General features: G+C 45.8%; 1 protein-coding gene and 1 long non-coding RNA gene across 3 annotated transcripts in view; both read right to left on the bottom strand.

Moving 5' to 3' along the window:
- LOC149356988 (uncharacterized) lies at nt 1-27,325 on the bottom strand. 2 transcript variants are annotated; one of them, XR_016291715.1, is made up of 5 exons: nt 26,843-27,325; nt 20,957-21,079; nt 19,774-19,797; nt 17,154-17,298; nt 1-539 (listed from the first exon to the last, which is right to left on the bottom strand). It is a non-coding gene; the product is annotated as an uncharacterized LOC149356988 (long non-coding RNA). The 2 variants fall into 2 exon arrangements; XR_016291714.1 differs by having other exon boundaries at nt 17,154-19,797.
- LOC149356976 (uncharacterized) overlaps nt 1-27,913 on the bottom strand; it is a 592,868-nt gene that overhangs the window by 465,532 nt on the left and 99,423 nt on the right. The window lies entirely within an intron of this gene.

Here is a 27,913-nt window from a genome sequence, read left to right on the forward strand (position 1 = left end):
ACTCTGCCAACATGATGACTAAAGTCTGCCCATTTTTCAACATATGTGTTGACGACACGAGGGTAAACTAACAGCTTCTTCCTGATATCAGCACAATAATGTGTGTGCACCAAATTTCATTAAATTTTGTGTAAAAACAGCCAAGTTTTAATTGCCATGTTTCCCTGAAGAAAAATTGACACGTTAACACTAAGCCCAGATTCCCAGTCGTGCAGAAAAGCAGCTTGATAAACGAGGACATTTTCTATCGGTGGAAAGTCTGCAGACTAACCACAGTCCGAAACTAGACTCTGGAAACAAAAAGAAAAAAAGAAAGCGTGATTAAAATACAGCAGCACACTCCCGTTGTTTATTTGCAGTCAAGCAAACCTCTACTCTTTCGCAGATGTACTCCTGCAGGTTGTGGGGACGACTGTCCTTGTGCTGTCGCAGGTACGCTTGAAACTGAGCACCCGTGACAAGGCGTTCAAAACAGAGCTGTGGACCTACACTCAACAAAAGGCCTTGCCTTTGTTGCAGGGCACCATTCATGCAGTGTCCTGTAAAAAGAAAACAAAAAGAAGTGTAGTTATTTATTGCACGCTGCACAGCTGCATGAGATTCCGCTACAACGGCTGTGAAAAATAAGTGAGATCATAAATATGGTTGTGTTACTTGGGACCCTGGAACAAGCAAACTTATCAGCAAACTTGGAACGAATTCAAAAACGAGTGGCAAGGTTTGTGTCCGCAAACTATGATTTCGTCAAAAGCTCCTCTCAGATGTGCAAAAATTTAGGGTGGCCTCTATTGCAAGACAGACGCAGATACCTTAGATTTACAATACAATACAATTTTACAATATTTTTATAGGCGCAACAGGTTTGTCTGAAGATCCATACATGAAAGCTCCCGGCTATATATCCTCCCGTTTAGATCATTCTTTAAAGGTTTAAGAATACCAGTGCCGTATAAATGTCCTTGAAAACTCATTTTTTCTCAAAACAGTGCATGATTTGAATAAATTGCCAGAAGTTGTCTTAGCCCTGCACTCTTCTTTTGAAAATGCTCTGTCGCGCCTTTTGTTGAACTTACCTTTTTTACGTCTTTCTTGGTTTCATGATTCTTTTGTTATCAGTTTGCTCAGTATTGGAATGCGTTGTATTTGTTATTGTTTGTTTGTTTTTACAGTGTCATCTGCAGGATGATGTATGCTTTGCAACTGTATGTGCCCAACAAAAATGCCCTCAACAGGTGCTGTAGGTACCTAAATAAATAAATAAATAAACAAATAAACAAACAAACAAACAAACAAAAAAGATGGCAGTACCACCATTGAGTTTTGAGATATCAGAAATGGTTATAAAAAGTCGTTAAACCTTAATCTAAAGCCTTTAACTGTACTCACAGGGCCTACAGGGTGAATCAAAGCTGGTCATACAAGCACTACAGTTGTACAGGTACCCACAAACGTTTTCGGAACATGAAAATTACAACAAAGTCTAATTACTGGGTAGCCTAAGCATGAAGCCATGAACTGAAAGTGTGACCTGCACAATCCACACCTCAGTGCCTAGCTGGGCTTGCAGTCAGTGAGGAAATTGATGTTTTTCGTGATTTCGGCATTCCGAAAACTTTTGTGGGCACCTGTACACATTCTTTGTTAGAAATGCATACGTTACAGAAATTTCCAAACCCTCGGCCACTGGTTCTTGCCGTGTCACAGCCATTCCAAGTTTATAGGGGGCAACAATCGTGTCTTTCCTCTTTGCCAAAAGCTTTTGAGTGCCACAAAATTTGAAAACACACACACACAAAAAGAAAAAGTGCAGGGGTCAATCATTTAGTAGCCACATGGTTTTACAAAGATGTGCCCACGAGAAATGCTGACAGCAAGAAAGCTTTATGTAACAAAAATATTCAATACAAACTACAGGCAGCAGTGGATGTGAGTGAAGAAATAGTACGAAAACCTCACTGGCCACTGTCAAGCAGTGAAAGGGCCTTAGGCCAACATATTCAAGCACAGCAACACACGGTAAAACCCGAACAACCAGGACTACAAAAGTTAAAAGAAACTAAACAACATGCTTTGGCACTAACTGCTGTGCCTAACAAACAACACAAATGGGACAGCAATACTTTACTACAAGACTGATGACATAAAGCATTCCACTAGCATTGACATGCAGTGATAAGAATATGCCAGCATTTTCACAATGCAGGAACAGGTTCATCTAGCTAAAGACGACTGCGCTATATGTAGAGGTTGGACGTTTCAATTTTTAATTTTTGAGCATTTGGCAGACTTTTTTTCAATGTTTATTTCAGCAACAAGTATTCATTTCAGCTAATGAATTACTGCACATGTTTGTGTTTTTTTTTTCTTCAGGGTGGTAATCCTGTGCAGTCAAAAGTCACTTGGAATTTATTTTGCCTTTTTTTCAGCCTGAGAATTCGACTTACAAGTAAAAATGCTATTGCCATTTAATAAACTAACGGAAGCTAAATGATGGAGCCGTCAGGTACAAGCTCAGGTGGAAGTTGACTGCCAAAGGTGGGTTGACATGTTATCGTTTGGCTGTAGCACTGGGTTCAATGAGAGGGTGGGGCATCACATAGTTTGAATGCTGACAGTAACAACGAAACTGTTGCACTCTAGGCAGAACACAATTTTCAGGAAGCTTTTGCATGGTTTCGCATCAGTGTTCTTGCACACAGCGAAGAAGCCTATCCGGGTAACTGCCCAGGGGTGTAATAACAGTGAACAGCTCTACGCTACCAGCCGATGATTTGGCACGGAGTTTGAGCCTCCCAGTATAGAACGGCACGTAATGTAGCAAAGCAACGCCTCAAAACGCACGACTGTGTGGCTTAATACACACAGAACCACCGTCCTACCACGACCTTGTCTTATGTACTCCATTTTTTCTCCCACTCACTAGCCAGCTAGCTGGACACCGATCTTTTCAGTTAGAACCAAATTTTGTTAATTGAATTAGGCGTACTATAATTGGTTTAAAATAAGAAGTCCTTCTCCTAGCTACACGCTAGGATCACACGGGATGTAAAGATGATCACGAGTGTAAGACTCATTCTCCAGGTTTGTCCAGCAGAAGATTTAAAGAGCAGAAGGTCGAGATTGCACAGTTCGACATTTAAGTCCCAAAACTACACCCCTGCTATGGTAAGAAAAAATGTTTTCCAATTTCAACTGCCTGCCTGATCCTCTTGCATGTGCACTGAAATCTCAACAGGTGAGCATACTTGAATTGTCCTTTACTTCAAGGCAGGTCCAAGAACCAAGTATTGAATAAATGACCTTCTTTTGATCATTAATTTGATGGTTTATGGCCTAAGGCCAATCTACACTGATGGCTAGTGCAATTTAAAAACTATGTTGGGTGCAAAGTTAGGGAATGATTATCGCGGTGGGAAGATGGGCACCTTGAACTCATGCTCATGACCTTGTAAATGACCTGTATACTTTCCAGTGGTACATGACCGGTAACATGGCGTTGTGCTCAGAGGGGCTCTTCGACCACTTTTCACATGCAAAGGCGGGCCCACTGTGCAGCCTTGGGCATCTGTACGCAGCACTGGTGCTATGAAACCGTTTTAAGAGGTGAATGTGGACTGTGCTCGAGGGTGACCTTCAATCTCTTGTAGTCATTTTCGTCGTCACATCGCTGTCATGCGGTGAAGCCAACCTAACTAAAGCCTACTGGTGGCTCTCGCCTGGCATGCTTCATTCACTTCGCCTTCGAAGACATTATGGAAACAAACTTTACCTTACTTTTAATGGGTGATCATTTTATTTACAGTGCACTGGTAACAGCATTACAGCAAGTTCCAAAAGAGCATCCGCTGTGGCTTCGATGCACAGCAGATTAAACCTAGCAACAGCTAGCGAGCAGTGCACTGAAGTGTGTCTCTAGTGTGAGTGCAACGTATCCTTGCTTCCAATTTACAGATAAGGTTATTTACTGCTGTTTTTCATCTATTGAATTATCAATATGTTGAACTATTTTGCGATTACCTCTCAGTGCGATAAAACTAGCCAAAGGGCTTGTTCAGATTGTGTAATCATTTTTAATATCAAAACCAGCGTTCCTCAAATTACAAAGAGAGCAAGTTACCCGGCACTGTGGACAGGCATCGCAGCTTTGGTGAGTGAACTGCATTTGCCGCTCATACAAGAGCACATTGCACTCATTCAATGCCAGGGTGTTTACTCACAATGCACAACTGTTGAGATGTTTTGGGCATCTGACATCCCTCAAATCTTTTCCGCCAGTATTAAATCAACAGCACTTGAGAAATAAGAAATGTAACAACCAAATTTTCTAAATTACTTGTTCTAAGTGGGGGGAAAACCAGGCACACAAAACCATGTTCGTGGCACCAAATGGAGAAAAACATAAGCAGGAACATGCGCAGCCAACTACATCTTCACCAATACCTAATCCAAGAAGTATTTGTTTGCGATGCAGCCACTCGCATTAGCACAGCACATAGCTAGAAACATGATCGACCACAGCAGAGTCAATGGAGCTATTGTAGCCATGCATCGTATTATAATACTTGAAATTGCACAAAGGCAGGCAATGTGCCTTGAACAGCTGCACTCTGTAGCTTAGGTACTGAATTTCAAGGCCACAAGCTCGAACAACAAAAACAACAACAAAAATTCCTACACCAACAGTAAATGCAGAAACATAGCACTAACTAAACACAACAGAATCTAAAATTCTTATTTTTATCAGGAGAACTTCCCTGGCACTCAATTTCTGCAACATGCGCAGTATCAGTGGCATATGTAATTACTAGCATGCAATAATTGCATCTGCTACTGCCTCGATTTATTCTGAAAGTAGCTACAGGCATCGATCAACAGCGCTGTATAAAATAACCTTACAACGCTGACAAACGTTTTCAATGTGCAGGCTGCAATGCATGCTTTAATGTCCTTACTTAGGTGTATTGTTATTTTCACCAACATGTCATGAATGACTGTATGAACTGCATTTTTTATGTAATTTTACGCAATGCGGTTTGAGTGTAACTGTGTAAGTTTCTCATCATCGAACCCAAGATTCACAAGTAGAGATCACTAATGCATTTTTTTAATTACTGATCAGGGCTGTGATAACAAGAGGAAAAGAGCCTGTCAATAAAGAGTAGTGATTTTTTACCAGCCTGTACATTACTGCCTATATGCTCAACTGTGTATGGGAGAACAGCTGACAAACAGAAATAAAGTAAGATGAGAACGACCTGATAACAAAGATAAAAAATAAGCCTCAAACTGAAAACACAGTTTTGATCATAACAGCTTTCATGTAGAGTGCTAAATTAAATTACAGTGTGCACCGCACATATTTAATATTTGCGGGGAAAAAAAATCCACAGCTCTGTGCACAGTGCACTCTGAAGCCGCTGCCTCTTGCAGGCAAAACTGAAACACCAAACTGGTTGGAGGTGTTCCGAAGTAGTGGATGTGACCAGCATGACACTACATAAATCAAGTTTTTGCCTGATACAAGTTACCTACATTTCAGCCAGCCTGTGTGAGCTATATCTGGCAGGGAAGCAGTGAATAAAGTAGAATGCCCAATTTTTTGTTACCTTGATGTGCTTTCATGGTTTCCAGTGGCTACCAAGTGTAAGCACTCAAAACTGTGCACATAAATGAAATATAGAACTTTCCACAAGCTGGATGCTTCAGTGCTGCAAAATGCACCCTCACCTACACAAAACACATTTCACAGGAATTAGATGTCGGCTTTGGTGGTACAGAACAACTACATATGTGCTAAAGAATGGCATGTGGCTTTGGAAGTGGAGAAAAAAGCCCACTAAGCTCTAGATGTCATTGGGAGCTTGGTTCATGACTACCCGGGCAGGTTGAAATGCCTGGGCTTCAGCGGGAACAAGCCCACTGGTCAGCCATCTGGGACCAGCAGTGGAATGCCATTTATGATAATTTCGGTGTGAGCAACATCATCCATTTCTACTATCTGAAGATTCTGCTCAGTGGGTTGACAGTGAAGGCCACAGTAGGGATCCAAGTCTTGGAAACGTCTTATGGCAATGCCATCGACATTCTAAAGACCCACTTCAGCAACAAGATCATCGAGCAGAGCTACTGGCCAACCTACGAACATTAGAGCTAGTCAAGTTGTCCAGTGAAGTGAGTGCACTATGAAGTCTACCAGACTACGTCCACATTAACATCGGAGGCCTAAATGCGCTCAGATTGCCATAACTTCAGTACACTACGATGCTCTGTGTAGTGACATGTCAAAGCAGAGTGGTGTGCGCGTTTCTTGTGCTGGCCAGTCATGACCTTGATGGATGCAGCACATCTGACATTAGCCTGCGCGAAGGAAAGGTATCTAGCCAGATTAGGTTGAGTTTTAAATGCACCACTAAGGGTCATCGATCCAAATACTGCCGATGTAACATGTGCTGTTTGCAATGCTGTGGCAAGCAATCATCCTCTATGAGCAGCCTGGCCTGTCCCTACAGTCAAAGCTACACCGGTAAGACTACCACAAGCATGTATGCTGCAACTAATGAAGCACCCACTAGTCAGATGTGCAAGTGCTGCCCTGAACACTTCGAGCATGACTACCAACTGACAACAAGCCCTGCTTCATCAGAGGCCCCGCTTCATCAGAAGCATCTTTTGCAATGGCAGTCAGAGGACCTTCACAAAGCCTGTGTCCAGGAAACTATGACTGTCTCCCTTGAAAACCACACTGAATGGGTAATCAAAGCTTTCAGGAGTGCTAGAGAACTGTGAAAAAGAAAGCTAAGCTCGGTGTGATTGCCATTTCGACAACATCAAGCACGAAATCGAGGCAATCAAAGTACTGTTTACGTGCAAAGAGCAGGCTGAAGATTAAAGTAACATGTTAATTCAGAAGCTGGCTGATGAAAGAAGCTCCTAGCTGATGGTCTGCTTTTCCCAATCTTAAATGCAGCTAATGAGGTCTGCTTCCTTATTGGAGCAAAATGTAGATGTTCCTTTCAAACTATACCTATGCTCACATGACAAAGGACACAGTCCTGCAGCTATCAACAAGAAGCTAGGTTTTTGAGGCCTGTTACTGTGTCATAGAAGAATTTTTGCACGAATCAGAACAGTCTGTTTGCTTCAAACGAGCTGCATCAATTCCAATGTCTTTATCCATTGTTCACATTTGATAAACTCAGCAGAGATGGAATCATACTGCCTTGTGATGCCGACCATGTGCTCCAAGTGCACATGTGTTAATTCAGAAGCTGGCTGATAAAAGAAGTTCCTTGTTGATACTCTGCTTTTCCCAAGCTTGAATGCAGCTAAAGAGGTCAGCTTCCTAGTTGGAGCGGACCAAATCAGTTCCTTTTGAACTAACCCTGCTCACATGACGAAGGATGCAGTCCTGCAGCTATCAACATGAAGGGAAGCTAGGTTTTTGAGGCCTGTTACTGTGTCATAGAAGCATTTTTGCACAAATCAGGACAGTCTGTTTGATTCAAATGAGCAGCGTCAATTCCAATGCACCAATACACTATTCCAATTTGATAAACTTAGCAGAGATGGAGTCATGCTGCCTTGTGATGCTAGCCGTACAGCATGTGTGTAATAACAAGACAGTATCCATGCAAGCTCACAGCAGTGTGCTGAAGTCTCACAATGAGAGTGGCCTGCGACAAAATTGCAACACAAATTACAAACACAAAAAACAAGAGCACACAAGCACTAATTTTGCATCTTTCGGTTCAACACTGAGGCTCCACTCACTGCAAACATTCACTAACTTTACATTGCAAACCGACATTCTACAGCAGACTCCCTTTATGACGAGCCTGAGGAGACCACAAAAAAAAAATCCACTTTGCCAGAAGTTCTCCAAAAAACTACATGAGCATGCTATATAAGTCCAAATACAATAGAATTATGATGACACAAACATGGTTCATATGAATTTCGGGATAACGCGAATTCGTATGATTCCCAACCAGAGTTCATCGTGCAAAATGTGAATTTTGGATGTTGCGAACATCCAAAATCTGTGCCAGCACAGATGATATGAATTCGCGAGACTCGACCGCACCCTCGAGCAAGCGCTGCCCGTACATCGCTGACTCTGCGATTGCTAGTTGCACTGCACACAAAGGGAGCAGTGAGCGGCAACATGCATCCTGCTCATTGCTGACGTGAATCGGCTTACTCAGAAATTCTTCACCCTGCCTCACAGAATGCCATGGCCATCCAACGCATACTCCACAGGCATACAGAGGTAGGTAATCAGATTGCAATCATTTGGACACTGGGATGCACTGGTGTGCCCGCGGCACATAGCGCTGCTGCTACCGCAGGTGGGGCGATAAATTTTTCTTTCCCCGCAAACCTCAGGGCAAGCCTGTACAAACTCCTAAGCTACACAACCTCCTCAGCAGCTACCACGCACTATGCCCGTGCGTCTCTCCGTACTTCCAAGTCATTCCCATATCAAAGAAATTACTCCGCCGGTATTCTTTTTGTGCAAGACCTGCCAAACGTTCCTTGGAGGACATCATCAATAAGGTTTATGCTGACTCAGCAATACCCCATAAGCTTTGGTGAAATGGCGATGACCCAACATCACCACGGTAGTGTGCTTGCACTGCGGGTTCTGCTGCCACGCGGGCCTTACCCATTTACTCTGGCAATGTACTGACAGCATTTGAAAGCGGAAGAATGGCCTTACAGTCCCTCCAATACACAGAATAATGCACCGTGCTGCTCACAAATGCTGACACACAGCTCCTATTTATTTGCTGCATATGGGAGCCAAAGTAGCCTGATCAGGGCGGTGTAGGGGTGCTGACTAAAGCCCTTCTGATCGAATCCAGCCATAGCAAAATGGACAGTACACTGACTCACACCTTGATGTGTGTCTACCGTACTGTCCCCTTTTCCCCCCACAGTGGTCTTGTGCCTTCCTCTCAAAATAAAGGACTTTGAAACAATCAATTACGAGCGAGCATAGCCGCACAGCCACTAATAAATCCCGTCAGCCGTGTGAACAGGTTTGTACGAAAGCATTTCCCATACTTCTACATATGAATTTTGTTCGTTTTCAATGACACAAAATTTCAGATGGCATGAATTTTTTTTGCGACCCCATGAGATTCTTATCAACAAGGTTCTATTGTAAATGTCAAATGAGAAAAAAGAATAAAATTACCTTGTAATGATAGGATAATGGCAGAAAGAGAACATTTTATACAAAATGAGCTGAAGATTGCATGTATAGAAAAGCTCTCGTCACCTGTTTAAAAACTGCAATGATCTAGTTTCTTCTTCTCACCCTTGCAGAGCAAACACATTTTGTGTTTTTTTTCCCCCCCATGTTTTGCTTTCCCAACTGCCTCAGACACACCAAGCTGCCGGTAGAGGCTCTGAGAGCATACTGACCATCTTTTTCTCTCTCTGAGCAGGTGCACCCCACATCTTTCCATTCGCCACAGGCGAGGCACACCCAGCGCTCAAATATGGCCATCTCTGCTCCGTGAAAACCCTGGCCATACTGCCGTGTCAGTTAAAAAATCGGCTTCATCCATCCAATTGTGTAAGCAACACGTCATCTAGCAGGTATATCCAGTGTCGTTGTTAGTGGCTATTTATTAATAAAAATAAAAATGGAAGGAAAAGGATGTTGTTAGCCGCGGCATCTGCCATCGAAACGTGAAGCACCTGAGCAGCGGCTAGCGGGAAAAAAAGAAGAGAGAGAGAGAGGGAAAGAAAGAGAGGAGCGATAGTAAGAAAGGCACAATGTACAAATACTGAATATGGAAATACAATGCTGAGTGCCTATGTGCCTTTTTGTCCGCTAGAGGCAACACATAGAACGTGAAGCACATGCAACGCCGAGATAAGGCCAGATCACATTGCTGCACTGTGTGCAAGTCGACGCGATGGAGCCGTTCGCAAGGATGCTCCTCTGCGCCTTCGCACGAAGGTGCAAGGAAGTGTCCTTGCGGGGGTAGGCTAAAGATACAGGTAAGCTGGGGGGGTGTGTTTCCTTGCGATAAAGTGCTCTTAATTTCTTCAGTGTTGTGAACGGCCAAGAGAATTTTGGAGCAGGCTTCGAAGCAGGCAAAAATTTAACTTGAAGCAGCTTCCTCGTGTTTTACGGCTAGAACTTGACACTGAGAATTAATGTTGAAAGGTGCAAATGCGAGTCATTTCCGCTACTTTTTTCTAAACTTTCAAGAAAAGACAATGTGCTGCGTGAAGTTTTGATGAGAGCAGGTTTATAGGCAGTTGTCTTGAGCCTGTGCATACATTTTTGCTTATTCTGTAGTAAAGATAAATTAGCTAGGTATTTGCACCATGAACTTTAGTGCAAATTCTTCTATGGAAAACTTGTACAGCATGTAGAGCACAATGAGCATGCTCAGCCATGCCCGTGTCAGCGTTCTTCAATGTAGTTTTATTGTGGTCTCTTTATAAGCTTAAGATAAAGTACGCAAGATTTAAAGGCTCTCGTGTGATTATTGACCTCCCGTGTCACGATGTTAGTGTGGTTAGCACCATAGATCACTTTGAATGAACTCGGTTAAGGATAGCCACAATGAATAAACAGGCCACCTGTCACAGCTAGCATTCCGGGATGAGCGTAGACATGTTGCTTCATTAGAATTACAGTGCTGTAGCGGAAGTGTATGCTGTTTCACAGAATAGCACAGATAACTTTACAGTGCGAGCTGGTTTGAGGAGGGCATCCGTCAGTTTCACACGCGGAGGTTTTGAAAATTATTTGCAGCCCCGAAAGGTGCGCGCTCTCCTTCCACCACGAACCAACCACAGCTCTTCATACATGATCAGCTGACCACCGCTAGCCCATACGCTGTACACGTAAAGTAAAACTTGGCTTTCAGGAAAGGAAAGACGTAGTAACTGTCTTACTTCTCGGTGGATGCACCAGGAGGGGAACGGATGAAGAAGGGACTGTAACAAGGAAACGAGAAAGAGGAGGCCCCATAATAGAGCGCTCTGGAATTAATTTTGATGAACTGAAGCTCTTTAGAGTGCACTGACATTGTAAAGCACAAGGGTGTGTTTTGCGATTCACCTCCATGAAAACAGGGCCTTCGCGGCTGAAATTTGATACGGTGTCCTCGAGTTCAGCAGCTGAACGGTCAAACCATTGAGCCACTGCGGTGGGTGGGCCACGTAAGGAGTTCCTACACACACAGCCTCACCCATTATGGTGAGGAGCTGCTCATGGTAGCTTCTAAACACAAAAGGGTATGGTGTTGTAGAAGTAATAGTGGGAAGGTAGATCACAGCATTTGGAATACACGGAGCCCTGAGAAGGTGCAGCTGGTAGTTCACACAGCCTCAGAGCACGAGGCAATGGTGATGCAATCAATACACTGATGTGTTCATGGGATGACAATACTCAGTTGTAACCTCAGCGGCGATGACATGGGGGTGTCATGCGGCATCAATGTGAATTCTGAGCCTCCTGGCATGGACAAAAAAAAGATCCTCACAGGGCTGCAGCCCAGCACACCCGGATCTAGCACGGCATGCTCCCAGTAAGCTTGGCGATTTACGCAGTATAACATGAACATAGTGCAATGCTATTATCATTAGGTCTAACATGCCCATATTATCGCACACGCGTGGTCCTGGCATCAAGGAGCACCATCATTTTGAGTCACTGTCCACAGCACTGCTGTGTGCGAAGGAAGGAACTCGGTCCAGATGATTTCCTCACACTGTAACAATAATTCAAGCTTGCATGACGAAAGATGTCTAGCAACAAGACAAGTTCGAGATTACGTATGTGCATAATGTGATCACTTTACGCCAACATGCGCAGAACATCACCCAGTAATTGGAAATGCTCAACTTTTTTTTGGAATTCCGATTTAATCAAACCAATAAAATAGACAAAATGGAAGCTCGGATATTGACGGTGCTGTTACAATGAGCATGAGGTCCATGAAACCGAGCTATCGGCCGTAACGCGTGTGAAACCTGATTTGTGGTCGTAAAGTGACGCTATAGACATTTGACTGTGCTGTGGGAAAGCCCCATAACCCTGCCAAGAAAGATCTTTAGCGCTATTTAAGTTAGCACAAGGGAACAACAGTTTACAATTGGTAGCAAGGTGCTGGAAGCGGTAAGGCAATATATATACTTGGGGCAGGTAGTGGCCACAGATCCGGATCACAAGAGCGAGATAACTAGAAGAATAAGAATGGGGTGGAGTGCATTTGGCAGGTTCTCTCAAATCACAAATGACAGTTTACCAATATCCCTCAAAAAAAAAGTATATAACAGCTGTTATCGTACCAGTACTCACCTATGAGGCAGAAATGTGAAGGCTAACGAAAAGAGTTCAGCTTGATTTAAGGACAACCCAGAGCTATGAAAAGAAAAATGATAGGTGCAACGTTAAGAGACAGGACGAGGGCAGAGTGGATCAGAAGATAGTGAACTGGAAACTCTCACTCTGTCCCATTTTCTAGTGGGCAAGTGTTTGACCTCTTTGCCCACCGCATCTCGTTCCACATCAGAGCCTTCTCAGTCACCCTCGACAACAACTGGAAAGATCATCAGTGGATGGCTGCCCACTTCTGGCATAGATGGCAGGGGATTACTTAAACTATCTGCACATTGCATATTTAACATACCGACATTATCTAACACCAGCAAGAAAGGAAACTGGGTATTAGAGTATGACTGCCTTCTACCCCGGCAAGATGGAAGAAGTCGCTGGGCTGTTGTCCGGACTTGTGGCAAGGATGGACCCAGGCCTACATGGTGTGCCTGCCCAATGGAACTGAGGGTCGAAGACCAGTGCAACCGTTTTATCCTATGGATTCTTGCTACAAATGAGCTAAGACTCATTGCAGGGGAATACGCAGAAATGCTAACTTTAGCAGACAAATCTGCCTGCTGGTAACCAGGGACATCTTGAACTCTTATAAGGCAATCGCACTGAAATAAGCATCACTCTTGTTCTCGTTCAGTGATGGTGTACATCATCACTTCCATATCCCTGAATTTCTTTTCAAAGTTTTAGTTTGAAAGTTTATTTATTTAGCATAGGGTACAAAATACAGACAACTACATACATGAACTCAACATCATGTGAAGGATTTCAGGAACGAGACTTTATCATAATATAAGGACAAGCACGACAGTTGCAGCATGTGTTAAAGGTGTGAACAAGGTGTGCCAGTTGTGTAATGATCAAACATATTTGTTTCAGCCCGACCTCTCATGCCACGATCAGTAAAAGTGTTTTCCCTGGTCAGGCAGAATTTGTGCAAATCAGTTTCTCTCCCACGGCCATGAAAGTATTGCCGCGTCTACAATAGCCGCTCGGCGGCTGTTCAGCACGCAGCTCGTGCGCCACGCGGTTCGCTGCTGAAGAAGACGAAGCTCGACGTTCCCTCCTGTCCGTCTCGGTGTGCGCTGGCATCATCTCGGTGTTGGCGTTCCTCTGCCGTCTGGACGCGGCGCTACCTGTACCAACTGCTACGTGACACTGGTGGAGGTTGCGGGCTCGACGTCCCATGCCCAACACCTCTTCAGACAGCCGCTCATCGAGTCCCGACCAGCTACCCCTTGTCTGCACGCCCGTTCACCGCAGCAGCCGCCGAGCGGCTATTGTAGACGCGGCATTGTAGACGCGCGTGTTCCCTCCTGTCCGTCTCGGTGTGCGCTTGTGCTCTCTCATGGGGTCTGCATCGCCAGAGGTATCGTCACGCTACAGAACGGCCTGGCAGATGTCCTTCTAACGAATTTTGGGACCGAACGGCAACACATCGCCAAGGGCACTGCGGTCGCATACTTCGAGGGCATCGCCGAAATTAACGACTGCCTTGCCCTCCAGAGCGAAACGTCCAATTCTCGCACACCTCAGCTGATCCTCGACGTAAACCCAGGCTTACCCCCAGCCGATAGGGAGAGCCTAGTCGGCCTACTGCATCAGTTCCAAGACTGTTTCTCGTCTACGTCGGCAGTCAAACAGACGCCTCTCGCTAAGCACCGCATCATTACGGACTGCAGTACCCGACCAATTCGGCAAAACCCATACCGTGTCTCACTGCGGGAGCGTGAAGCCATAGCTTAACAAGTCAAAGAGATGCTGCAGGATGGTGTTATTCAGCTGTCGAGGAGCCCATGGGCTTCGCCTGTGGTTTTGGTTAAGAAGAAGGATGGTAGTCTGCGATTTTGCGTTGACTACCGGAAGCTTAACCAGGTTACCAAGAAAGACGTCTACCCGTTACCACGCATTGACGACTCTCTTGACCGGTTGCGGCACGTGCGCTACTTTTCTTCGCTGGACTTAAAAAGTGCTTACTGGCAGATCGAAGTTGACGAGCGGGATCGCGAGAAGACAGCGTTCGTGACGCCGGATGGCCTTTATGAGTTAAAGGTCCTTGCTTTCGGTTTGTGTTCAGCTCCGGCAACATTTCAGAGAATGATGGACGCTGTTTTGTCGGGCCTGAAATGGCAGACGTGCTTGGTATACCTGGACGACGTTGTATTTTCGCCAACGTTCGAAGAACACCTCCAGCGCCTCTTGACCGTGCTACAGGCTATACGATCTGCCGGCCTGACGTTGAAGCCCGAGAAATGCCACTTTGGTTATGAGGATCTCCTTTTCCTGGGCCATGTTGTCAGCCATCGTGGAGTCCGGCCGGATCCTGCTAAAACAGCTGCCATCGCCAACTTTCCCACTCCTTCGGACAAGAAAGTCCGGCGTTTTTTGGGCCTTTGCGCGTATTACCGGCGGTTCATTGCCAACTTTTCCCGACTTGCTGCACCGTTGACGCATCTTACAAGAGAGGACGTCCCATTCACGTGGACAGAACAGCAGCAGCAGGCATTTGATGAATTACGGCGACGCTTGCAAACCACGCCTGTCCTTGGTCATTTCGATTCTCGTGCGGAGACTCTCGTCCACACAGGTGCCAGCAACGTGGGTCTCGGTGCTGTACTCGTCCAGTGGCAGGACGGCGCTGAGCGCGTAATAGCATACGCCAGCCGCACTCTGTCTCGTGCCGAATCTAATTATTCCACGACCGAAAAAGAATGCCTTGCCGTGGTATGGGCTGTGACAAAATTTCGACCTTACCTGTACGGCCGACATTTTCAAGTTGTAACCGACCACCACTCTCTCTGCTGGTTGACGAACTTACGGGATCCCTCTGGCCGCCTTGCGCGTTGGAGCTTACGCCTTCAGGAGTTTGACATGTCCATCGTCTATAAATCAGGGCGCCAGCACAACGATGCCGACTGCTTGTCCAGATATCCAGTCGAGGCTGCGCGCGACGATGACGAACCGGACTTTCCTCTCATCGCAGCCGTAGACGCAGCGACTATTTCCAGTCAGCAACGTGAGGACCCGGCGCTGAAACCTCTCATCGACTTCCTGGAAGCACGTACCGAGGAGGTTCCCCAGCTCTTCGCAAGAACCCAGTCCTCCTTTTGTCTGCGCAACAACGTGCTGTACAAAGCCAACTTTTCTCCAACCGGAAGCGACTACTTCCTCGTCGTTCCAGCGAATCTCCGTGAAGAAATCTTGCAGGCGTGTCACGACGAGCCCACCGCAGGTCACCTCGGCTACGCCCGCACTCTGGCTCGGATCAAAAAGAGCTATTACTGGCCTAAGCTTGCAGCGACTGTACGACACTATGTGCGCACGTGCCGCAATTGTCAACGACGAAAAACACCCCCTGTCAAGCCAGCTGGACTTTTACATCCCGTTCAAGTGCCCAGACTCCCGTTTGAGCAAGTTGGCATGGACCTTCTCGGTCCTTTTCCAACTTCATCTTCGGGAAACCGGTGGATTATTGTCGCTACTGATTACCTTACGCGCTACGCTGAAACCAAGGCCCTCCAGCGCGGCACAGCGGCCGAGGCTGCGAAATTTTTCGTGGAACGCATCGCCCTCCGGCATGGCGCTCCAGCACTAATTATCACGGATAGAGGCACCACTTTTACTGCCAAACTCTTGGAATCCCTCATGCGGCTGAGTGGCACTACTCACAGGAAAACAACCGCCTACCATCCCCAGACGAATGGCCTGACCGAGCGCCTCAACAAAACTCTCGTCGACATGCTGTCCATGTATGTTGACGCTGAGCATCGATCTTGGGACGATATCCTGCCATATATTACTTACGCGTATAACACGGCTCAACAGGAAACCACGCGGAGGACGCCCTTCTGTCTGTTGTACGGCCGCGAAGTGTCGACAATGTTGGAAGCAATGCTGCCCCATGATGGCCGCGACCCCGACGTTGGCGCCGAGGAGTTCACGCTTCGCGTAGAAGAAGCTCGACAACTTGCAAGAGTGCGCATCCTGAACCAACAAGACCGTGACGCCCGACGTTACAACCGCCGCCACAGACTGATGACGTTCGCCCCGGACGACAAAGTGTGGGTATGGACCCCCATTCGACGCCGTGGCCTTTCCGAAAAACTGCTCAAGCAGTATTTCGGCCCCTACCGAGTTCTCCGTCAGCTAAGCGACGTAACCTATGAAGTCCTCCCTGATGGGGCTTCCTGGACTACTCGCCGTCAGCAGAGACCAGAGATCGTTCATGTAGTGCGGATGAAGCCCTATTTTTCGCGAAACATTCAGTGACTAAGTGCTGTGCGTTACTCTGTTTTTTTTTGTTTCTTTCTCCCTATTTTCTTGTTAAAGCATCGGGCCGATGCTCTTTCCGAGAGGGAGGGTAATGCCGCGTCTACAATAGCCGCTCGGCGGCTGTTCGGCACGCAGCTCGTGCGCCATGCGGTTCACTGCTGAAGAAGACGAAGCTCGACGTTCCCTCCTGTCCGTCTCGGTGTGCGCTGGCATCATCTCGGTGTTGGCGTTCCTCTGCCATCTGGACGCGGCGCTACCTGTACCAACTGCTACATGACAGTATTAAGCTTGGAAGTGAAATGACTGAATTACTGCTTACAATTAGTGACGCAGTCAGGAAGTGTTGTGTCTACAGAAAGGGAGGTGTCCATGGCTTGGACTGGAGTAGAGGAGTCTGAGATGTTAGATTAAGTAAAAGGGGGTGTAGTGTAAGAAGAGGGCTGCATTGATGAGGGCCCGCTGATAAGCAAAGGGAGAGGACGGCAGCAAAAATGGTTTGAGGGGAGGGATGACTCACCAACCTATCTTGCAGCCAAAGTAGTGGCCCGACACAGATCAGGGTTGGCCCCAATGCTGGTTACCAGGTTTGCGAATTTGGCCCAAGTGTAGGACTAGCTGCAGGCATAATCCCAGGACTTGCTGCAAGCAGGAGGTGTCAAGACCTGCACGTAAGATTGCATAGCTTTATGAAACCAGCATAAATGTTCACACCACGGTGATCTGCTGGTCAACTAACTCGGCAGACAGTATTACGTATAGATATGTGCCATTCATCCTCGGTGAATCAAGCTCTTTTTCAAACCAATGGTACATGACTGAACCATTTGAGTACATGCTGCCGTCTAGCGTGATGTTAAATAAACAGCTGCTGGTGTTTTCAGCTCTGCACGGTAGATGTTCCTTGTGTGTAGATGTTTTTGTTGGCAATGGTGTGGAAACTCAAGGACGATGTTTCGGCTTAAAAATAGAAGCTCGACTCTTCGATTCCCAATGTCAGTTTGTGTCCATTTACTCATTTTCAAGTATAGTACCTAGAGATTAAAAGCTGAGTGGTGATAAGTCCAATGATGAAGTGTAGCTGCTGTATGGTTTCAGATCCATTCGATTCGCCTTCACTGCACGAACTGGTTCTCGCAATGCTGCATTTTGCCATTTGTTTCAGCAGTGCAACAAGGCGCCTGCTGCTCAATGCCATTCATATAAAAAAGTGCAGATGTCGTGCAGGTCTAGTTCAGGAAAACTGAGCACCGCCTCAGTAGTCGGTGCCAAAATCATGCAGCTGTAGCCGCCACTGAACCAGACGATGACTTGCGTGACAATGGCTTGCGCATTGCGATAAATGGCGAGGAAAGTCATGTTATTCCACTCAACGAAGAGACCGATACCCGAGTATGCCAAAGTGATGGCTGATGTAGTCTACACCAGGCCAATAAAGCAAACACACGCATGCAGCATGATGAACAACGACAGTTCAGTCATGTTCAGAAATAGAATGTACGTACATTTCACACGAGCTATCAAGAGATACACATGCATCCAGGCTGATTCATGTGGTTTGCTGTTTGAAAATTCTTCACGCAGTTCGGGATGTTAGCGCCTCTTGATGTGGGTGGCACACATCCGACTGAAATTTGTTGGCAGCTGTGTTCGATAACCTTTCAATACAGTGAGAAGCTGTGAGTGAACCTGGTGCCTAGCCAGACGCTTTTCTGACTGAGCCATGTTTTCTTTCCAAAAGTAGTGATGCTTCTTAGCAGTAGCATACTACGAGACTAATGGGCCTAACTGAACATGTCACAGGTCAGCAAGTCACACGAGAAGAGGCTATAGCCCTCTTTTTTTGAGTTGCCAGTGAGTGAAGACGATGGTGACAGCTCATGCGACGAAGAGATCACTGTGGAGTTGGCGCCCGCAGATGATGAAGAATCTGTCATTTTTGAACCCCCTACTAGCACCGCTCCTAGAAAATGAAACTGCATTTATCAAAGAAGACCACAGAAAAGGAAGAGTACAAAGTGCACGTTCCCAGATGAGCTGGTTGATGAAGAGGGGACATTCCATCTTAAACTTGGAATGTTGCCGTATTTGCTACATTCTAATGCGCACCTTTCTTACAGAAAAAATTGTCTAAAAGTGAAATGCATGTTAGAATCGAGTAGGAAAATGAAACTATGTCAGCAACATCCTATTGCCATCAGTGGCATGAAAAATGGGTGCGCGTTACAATCGATGGCACATTAGAAACAAGCGAATACACTACCTTCGCCACTCAAATTGTTGAGTGGCCTAGAACGTGGGACCACTATGCACAGAGAAGCCTTTGGATTCTACTCTGAATGTTTCGGGCCATTCCATCAGTGATTCACTTTCCACATGGGGACAGGCATGGTGCACATGTGTACAACATTTCAATCCACTTCAAGACAGTGGTACAAGAGCGTATAATTTTTCTTTCTCGAACAAGTGAATAAATTGTCTGGAATTGGTGCACATCTATTGCATGACTTCATTCCAGTACTAAATTCATATGTAGGCACACAGGCACTAATACAAAGATACAGGTACTACAAAGGGTTGTAAGGTGACCTATCGTGATTGGTGCAGGTGCTTGCAGCACACAGGACGCCACAGTGAGTGCAGTGAGGTGGGGGTGCAGAGCTGGGACACGAGGCCGATCATTGGTGATCGGCTGATCCCGTTTACTTCTGTGATCTTGTTATTTACACTTAGTTGTTTTTCAGAGTTTTCAGAGTGCATTTTTTTTTCTCCAAACAGTTACTGTCATCAGACCTTAGTGCTTCTACCTTTCCCCACTGCAGCATTGCTCTCACAGGGGAATGTAGATGCCAAAGTAAATAAACATGTAAATAAAAATGAATGGTCAGTGAAGACATCAAACAGAATTTTGTGCAAGGGTGGTGCTGCAGACCGTGTTACTCGGAGCAACGGTAATGGACGACACCAATTATGAAGGTAAATTGAAATGTGACAAATGCTGCCTCATCCACCTCCCATCAAACAGGCAGAGAGTAGAGTACAGATTAGATACAGGACTTCAGTACAGATAGAGATAGAGATACAGATAGAGTACAGGACTTCAGTAGAGGTAGTGCAGGCCTCAACCTCGTGGATCATACCGTGGCAGGAGTCTTCAGGGCTGGCTGCATAAGAAGGGATACAGTGAGAGCACTGTTGACAGCGTATGATTCAATCATGAAGACTTTCCAATTTGCCAAGGGCAATAAAGAAGTTAGACCAGAAGTGCTATGAGCATTTTAGATACAGACACAAATTCAGCGGCACTAAGGTTTGCAGAGGCCTATATAGCAAGCATGAGCTGGATGCGCCTTACAAGGGTATCCAATGATGCACTGCACATTGATTGGTAGGGGAACAGGCAGGAGGGATGTGTCAGGGTGAGTCAGCCCACCACAATCCAGTTTCATCAAAAAGCAGTGAAAACGAAGACGCTGGACAAAAAGAAGGCACACATCGCCGGCACACTCTGTGCATGCCTTCTTCTTGTCCTGCATCTTAGTTTTCGGTGACTTTTTGATGAAACATGAACTACCAACTCGCCCAGCTATTCGCGTCTATGAACCACAATCCAGGCAGGCATCGGACAGGAACAGATTTATGGGGAACCCTAAGAAAGAATGGTTGGGAGAACGAGCCTATTTGCATATGCGCTTCTTGAACTTCCAACATCACAAAAAAATGGGAGCCAATGCAGTTATCCTATGGGAAATTCTCACTTGGGAAGGTGGGCAGCCACCCCCCCTCCCCTCCCCCCACTAGTCTATTATGTGTGTGCCTGGCGTCAGAGTTGGGGCTGGGTGTGGATGTCATAGTGGGCACGAAGACAGAAGCGCCCAGCTAGGAGGCTGCAGTATGTGACTGGTAACATTAAAAAACAGAGACAGAGAAACACTGACTGCAGAACAAATACGAGTTGATATTTTAGCAGAAATTGCAGTCAGTAAACAGGCCTACGAGGGACACATGAGGCACAAAATAGATAACCAAGAGCCCGTTAAAAGTGGCATGGTGGGTACCAAAGCGCAGGAAACATATACAAGGGCAACAGTGAGGCAGGTGGGGTGATGAAGTTGAGAAGTGCACTAGCACAAAACAGGAAAAAAAAAGGTCTTTCTCCTAGAGAGGACCTAACACAACCGGAAATAACTACAGCTGTATGTGAACTTCACTTCTGGGTGTACTTGCCAGCCTGTTCCTGCACCCTCTCCCAGTGTTTGTTTTCATCCCATGCTGGTAGCATATGAATTGCACATTTTACTCGAAAAATTATTACCAACTGACCCATTTCCTGCATCACACAATATTCCACTTGCACACCTCCAATTCTTATCCCAGCAGACCTGTGGCTCCATTAATGATTTTTAGGACCACTTAGACGATGCACGAAGTCCAGTCCAGATTGTCCTGCACAAAACAATCATGAAAAGAGTGAGTTAGGATCATGAAAAGAACAAAAAGAACACTGCTTCATTCTTAAGTTTTGTAATTACTGACCTCTTCAGTGCCTACTTTTTACATGTATTTTCTTGTTCTCGATGCCACATTTTTCTTTGCTAGTTTTAGGTGTGTCGCTCAAACTTTGATGTTTTAACTGGCCTGTCTGGATTCCTTTTTAATTTTGTACTATACTCCCACCCCTCCACATAATGCCACCAACAGAAGGTCTTCAGGAGTATGTTTAATATATAAATTATTTGAAAACGCCTCACAAATGCAGAAATGTTCCAAGGTAGCAAGTGGTAAGTAGTAGCAGTAATAAGTACACCAAGAAAAGTGCGAAACTGCTAACTGCGCAACGCACTTATGGGGTGACAAGGTCTAGAAAAAGCAAGAACATCACACTGTACTTTTTCACTCAAGTAGTCACTGCAATTAAAGCAAGTGAATTTCATGATGCATACAGTAAAAATATGAATCATGTCAATACACTGATTTCATTTACTGAAGCTAGGCATGAATTAGCAGAATGATAACACTCTTTTCATGCTACAACCTTAAAAAGGTGTAAACTTTCCATCGGTAATAGACAGATGTCAAAACACTTGCTACTTGGACTGCTGCGAACAGGTGCCGAAAGCCTGGGCTGCCGCTTAAGCTATTTTTGCACCAGGTGCACAAAAGTTTCAAGTTGTGTACCGACCATGGAAATTATGTAAGGTTTCACATAAAGCAACTTTCATGCAGTGTCAGTATCACGGTATGGAATGAGTTTGAGCGACACTATTGAGCGGAGCCAGCAGATAAGATGCATCCCTGAACTAATCCGTGGCGAGTCCAGCATTTCCCAAGGTGTGTTCAGAGACAACACACAAAATGTGGAAGCGCATTACACCTGATTTCATTCCGGAGCCCTTAACAGCGGCGTCTGTGCCGTTATAGAACGTAAGCACGGCAGAGTTTCGTGAGACGTACCCGCCTGGCCACACTGGGTTTTAGTTCACAATCTGGCAACATCGTAGGTTGGAAGAGAGTAGGTAGGAGTTGACGTGAGTTATATGCAGGATGGTCAGAAGGTAAACCAAGTGTTGGCTGGACTAATGTATGCGGATGATATTGTTCTACTAGCAGACAAGCGAGATAGGCTGCAGGAACTAGCTAAAATCTGTGGTGAGGAGGGCAACAAGCTAGGACTCCAGTTCAGTAGAGAGAAGTCAGGGATAATGGTACATAATGATGAGAAGGGAGACCCACTAGAAATACAGGACACTATGATAGACTATGTGAGAACTTATAAGTATCTAGGTGTATGGCTAAATGAAGGGAAAAAATATATGGAAGAGCAGGACAGGATTCTGAAAGATAAAGGAAAAAGGAATTCAGACATTATGAAGCATAGAGCACTATGGAACTATAATAGGTATGAGGTGGTTAGAGGGGTATGGAAGGGAATCATGGTACCGGGCCTCACGTTTGGAAATGCAGTCCTGTGCATGAAATCAGAAGTACAGTCAGGTCTAGAGGTCAGACAAAGAAGTGTAGGAAGGCTAGCCTTGGGAGAGCATGGGAACACTCCGAATGAGGGAGTCGGGAGATATGGGTTGGGCGTCGTTCGAGGTTCGGGAGGCAATCAGCAAACTGAAATATGATCAGAGACTAACCCAAATGGAGGAAACAAGGTGGGCAAAAAAGGTGTACAAGTATCTGTACATGAAAAGTATTAACACAAAATTGACAAATAGAACCCGAAAGCTAAGAACGAAGTATTTACGGGTGGGGGATGGGACGCAACAAAATACTAACGTGAAAGCGGAGGTAAAGGAGACGGAAAGAAAAATGTGGAAAGAAAGAATGCAGGAAAAATCGGCGCTATAGACATACCGTATTGTGCGTTTTTATCGTAAAGACTTTCAAAATTTTTCTTACCTCAACCGCTGGTTCGTTTGCGGTGAAACTGCACACAGAACTTGCGCATTATGGTAACTTTTGTATCGTAGCAAGTTTTACAACGGTACTTACTTAGTTGAGCCGTGCATGATCCAAAAACGTAATCGTCTGCGTCGAGATCGGCGTACCGAAACCCAAAACACCGAGTTTTTGCTGAATGGCGGCAGTAACGCCATCTCTCTTCCACAACGAAATTAAACAAGAAAAACACAGCTCAGGACTTCGCGACGTCGTCCTCCGACGCTTTAGGAGAGCCACGAAAGCAGACGATATAATCTGAATTAGATAAAGTCATTGGACGAAAAAAAGACGACAAACAATATTCTTTTAACGGCACAGCCTCATTAAAACAGTTGTTTCTGGCATTTTTTTCTGCTCAGTTGGCCGAAAATGTTCGAAGCGCTTCAGTTGAAGCAGACGAAAAGGCGTATTCAAAGGGCCCGCGCTCCTTGAAACGCTCGCCTTGGCGCCTAGTGACGCTTTCCACTGCAGAAGACAGATGGCGCTACTGCCGCCCTTCAGCTCCTCCTCCTCTGAATTCAGCACACGGCTCACCCCATCCTCCTAATGACAACCCCCTTTCCCTCGGAGAAGCTCGGAGTCCATCTCCTGCCTATGTTCTGCCGACCTCTGTGTCTGTCTCTGCTGAGCCTCCACAGTCGCATCCTTTAAACTCGGTGTTTTGGGCTTCGGTACGCCGATCTCGACGCAGATGATTACGCTTTTGCATCATGCACGGCTCAACTAAGTAAGTACCGGTGTAAAACTTGCTACGATACAAAAGTTACCATAATGCCCAAGTTCTGTGTGCAGTTTCACCGCAAACGAGCCAGCGGTTGAGGTAAGAAAAATTTTGAGTCTTTACGATAAAAACGCACAATATGGTATACAGGACACGAAAACAGGACATCAAAAAAGAGCGATTATTCGATAATTCGCGGGGCAGTTCACTGCTTTTTGAGGCTAGGACAGGGACTCTGAGAACAAAAACGTATAGGTCCAAATTCGAAGAAATGGAAATTGTGTTCTGCTTGTAAAACGGAAACGGAGACCATAGAGCACTTGGTTCTGAGGTGCGCAGAACTCCGCCCAGCCCATAGAGTTTCTTACTATTACCTAGAGGGAAAGCTAGCAGCCCGTCTATGGGAGTTAGCATGGAGATCCCTCGAGACCGCTTCAGCCACCATGGGCGCTCAAAGCATCATGGGGCGGTGAGCTACTTGTTGCGGAACTTGGAGGAAGGAAAATTTAGAGGAGAGGCCATCACGTGACATTTTGTGAAGCCGGAAACAAGCTCGGCGCCATCTTACTCCGGCGGGCTCTTATGTTTACATTTCGCCGCCGCGCCGTTGGAGCGTGCTACCGCATAGGAACAGACCCCCGCGCGAGTGGCGCTTGGCTGCTTGCCAGTTTAGGGTGCCCTATGCTGGTGTTCGTCAGCGGAAAAATCAATAAAGCGGAAATACCCGTGTGAGACAGGCGGCTACTTCCAGTTACTGCGTCGTATTCGTGCTGTCTCCCACTGCTCGGCTCTGGTCACAATTAGTAGCAGCCGGGAAAAATGCTTGTCTCAACTCCTGCAAGCGCAGGAAGTGACCTTCGCTTTTAATTACTGCGGTGACCCATCTTGACATGCAGTACCCGTCGCCACTTTTGGCTATGTTTTTTTTTTTCTGATGGCGGAGATTATAAGCTTCCTTGGCAGTGGCGTAGCAAGAAATTTTGTTTGGGGCTCGTGTTGCAGCGCGGCCTCCTCATAGAATTTGTGGAGGGATGAAACGCAATAATAATAACTGCATTGCCATATTGACAATGTCATTGTGCATTAGATAAAGCTCACTGTCCAGAACAGTGAAATATGTATTCTTTAAAATAAAAGAATGTATATTTGTATGTCTTAAAAATCGTGTTAACTGATACCAATGCTTCCATGTTTTTGCGTATTTACTAAGTAAACAAAATATCACACGAAGCCTACAACTACATCAGTCCGAAACCAGCAAAGCAGTGCATGCCACTGATATGAAAAATGTAAAGGCCGTGAAATGAGCTAGTAGCCAAGACAAATATTTTAATAAATCTTTGTCACTCAAGTGTGCACGTGTCTGCTTTCAATTCAGCAGTGAACAATGCTGCCATGCATGACCACACCCCACCTTAGAGTTCAACCTGCCTTTTATTGCAGCTCTTGTTGCTGAATGTTGCAATCTGCCTCCATTGCGTATGTTTTGGAAGCTGGCAGTGTCAACAGTGCCTTCTGTTGCAGCAGTGAGGATTAGAAAAATTCTGCAGTATTTTTTTGTTGGTGTTGAATACCATACTTATCTTCATTGCATGTTTTCGTGCGGCTGGCCATGCAAGGAATGCTTTCTCATACAGCAGTGAGGATGGGCAAATATACTAATAAGTTTGAGTTCTTGACCCTGAACGCAAAATGTAGTATCATAACGTGTTGTAATGGTGGCCGTGCCAACAATGACTTTTGATTCACAACTCCAAAAGCCATTCATAGAGGCGACAGAAACGGAGAGGGCCAAAGTGCATATAGTAGACGGCAGGGGAGGATTTATGGATGGGGGGGTGGGGGGGGGGTGGTGTCGCTTACCTCCAAAAGACTGAAATTTTACATAGGACAACCATTCTGAACACCTTCTTCTCAATTAAAAAATTTCAGAAAATCTACGTTTAAAATGTGACTGCCCCCTCCGTAAATCCACCCTTTGTAGCATGGCAACATCGCATATGTTTCACATCCACAGATCTAGTATTGTGCATAATATATATGACCGTAGCTTTTCAGACTTCTAGAAGTTTAGGAGTCCCCAGTGGCTGCAATATAAGCTTCTTGGTGTTGTGCCTCATTTCAATGCTGTGTTTCATATTTAATGTGCAGAGCTGCAGCTGTACGCTCCACTTTTCTCTACTTGGTGAAATACTAGCTTGTAATGTCACTGCATAGTAGCACACTTTACTTGTGATCGACAATACAGGCATGTCGATCTGTCGTACGTAATGAATGCATCAAATTATTTTTCTTCAACATAACCACAGGCCCTTTCGCTGGGCTAGTTGGTGTGACATTATGTTCAGGAAAGTAAAAACAGCATAAATTTTACACAAACCACACAGAAAGATGGACAGGACGGGCGCTGTCCGTCTTTCTGTGTGGTTTGTGTAAAATTTAGCGCTGTTTTTACTTTCCTGAACACAATAACCACCACAAGCATCAATGAAATTCAGCGCACATGCGGATCCTCATTTCACCACGTACTTTTTACGACAAATAACACTATCACAGGACATGGGCACAATAAACACATGTGAGAAAAGGCCTCCAAATTCAGTTAGAGCTTCGCCTTTTTCGCACTTCTTGACCATGACATCAGCTAGAAACGCAATTGCAAACCTGCTACAGGAAACCGGTCTACACATAGCGCGTGACCAAAAGCACAGAATTGGCCACGATATTGATACATGCATTCGAAGTAGTGCATGCACTAGAAGAGAAAGAAGTTAGTTGGCTCTCGCTCGCGCGATCGGACCACTGGGGGACCGCCGCAGTTTTTCGTGCTCCGGTGTTCGATTTCGCGTTGCACGCTACAATATGAACGAATACACTTGAGCCCGGCACGTCCCAGAGGCAAATAGCTCGCTAGACGCTTCAAACGTTACACGCTTCAAGCGAGCGCAGCTGCTTCCTTTACAATATCGCTCTCCGCCCATGTCATGGCCCCCACCGCTCAAACAAGCGCAATCGTCGAAAAACGAAAATGACAGTTATACCGACGTCAGTGACAATCGCTGGAGCGTTGCAAGAACACGCATAGGTAGCAACGAGGTTTCACTGCCGATGTAAACGGGAGCGCGAATGGCACACACACACTGCACGTACAGGACGCGAAACGTCCGCACAATGCGCCGACGACCGCTCCAGCGCACGCCGTATTGAATCACTGGTGAACGAACAGCGCGAATGCAGCGGCGGTCTCCCGACGGCTCCGAGCAGTGACGCAGTAGACGAAATGCCCGTGCGATCGTGGTCGCCGAGCACGTTGAAATCAATGCACGCAACAACGAGAGTTTTGGAGCGAATTCCACCTGAGATATGAGTGAACGGCGCGAACGTCAGCCTGTGAGCACAATCAAAAACAAACTCGAGCAGTTGAGGAAAGCACGCCTACACCGCACCTCAAATGCTACGCCACGGCCGTCTGCTATCACCCGGGTTGTAAACAGCAACTACGACGCCGTTGCTAAGCTGCTGGAGTAAGCTGGCCTCCCAATCGAGGAAAAACCACGTGATTTCCTCCACACTTTTCTCCCAGGGCCCCTCCTGGCCTCTCCTCTTTTTTTTCCTTCCTCCATGTTGCGGAACTTCAACTTTTGGCCAAAAAATAATGCAAGAATAAGCGCTATTCGATAATCAAGAATGTCCTAATATTCAATATTCTGTCTGTAAATTGCAACAAACGAGCAGAAAAGCATTTAAGTGCAAAGTTGCCCAAAATAACTAATATTTTGTGATTAACAGGCGCACTTTTAAAGGTAATATGTTTTAAAAAAAAATGTTGCTTAAACACTATAAGAGGTTTTTAATGGCATTTCATAAAAGTAAAACCTTTTATTGGCGTCGTGTGTCGTCGCGTTTTCGCTACTATGGGTTTTGCACACTGCGTTCGCGCGAAAGTCGTCTGCGCACACACGAACAGCGTTTACGGAATGAAACGTCTTAGTAGTACCACTCCGTGCTCCCCAAAAACTACGACTGTCTCGCAACAAGGAGCTCACCGCCCCATGATGCTTTGAGCGTCCATGGTGGCTGAAGTGCAGCGCCGCCAGCTTTCCCTCTAGGTA

Source organism: Amblyomma mixtum, chromosome 3 (genome assembly GCF_055824585.1).
Source record: "Amblyomma mixtum isolate Tamu chromosome 3, ASM5582458v1, whole genome shotgun sequence".
Lineage (NCBI taxonomy): Eukaryota > Metazoa > Arthropoda > Arachnida > Ixodida > Ixodidae > Amblyomma > Amblyomma mixtum.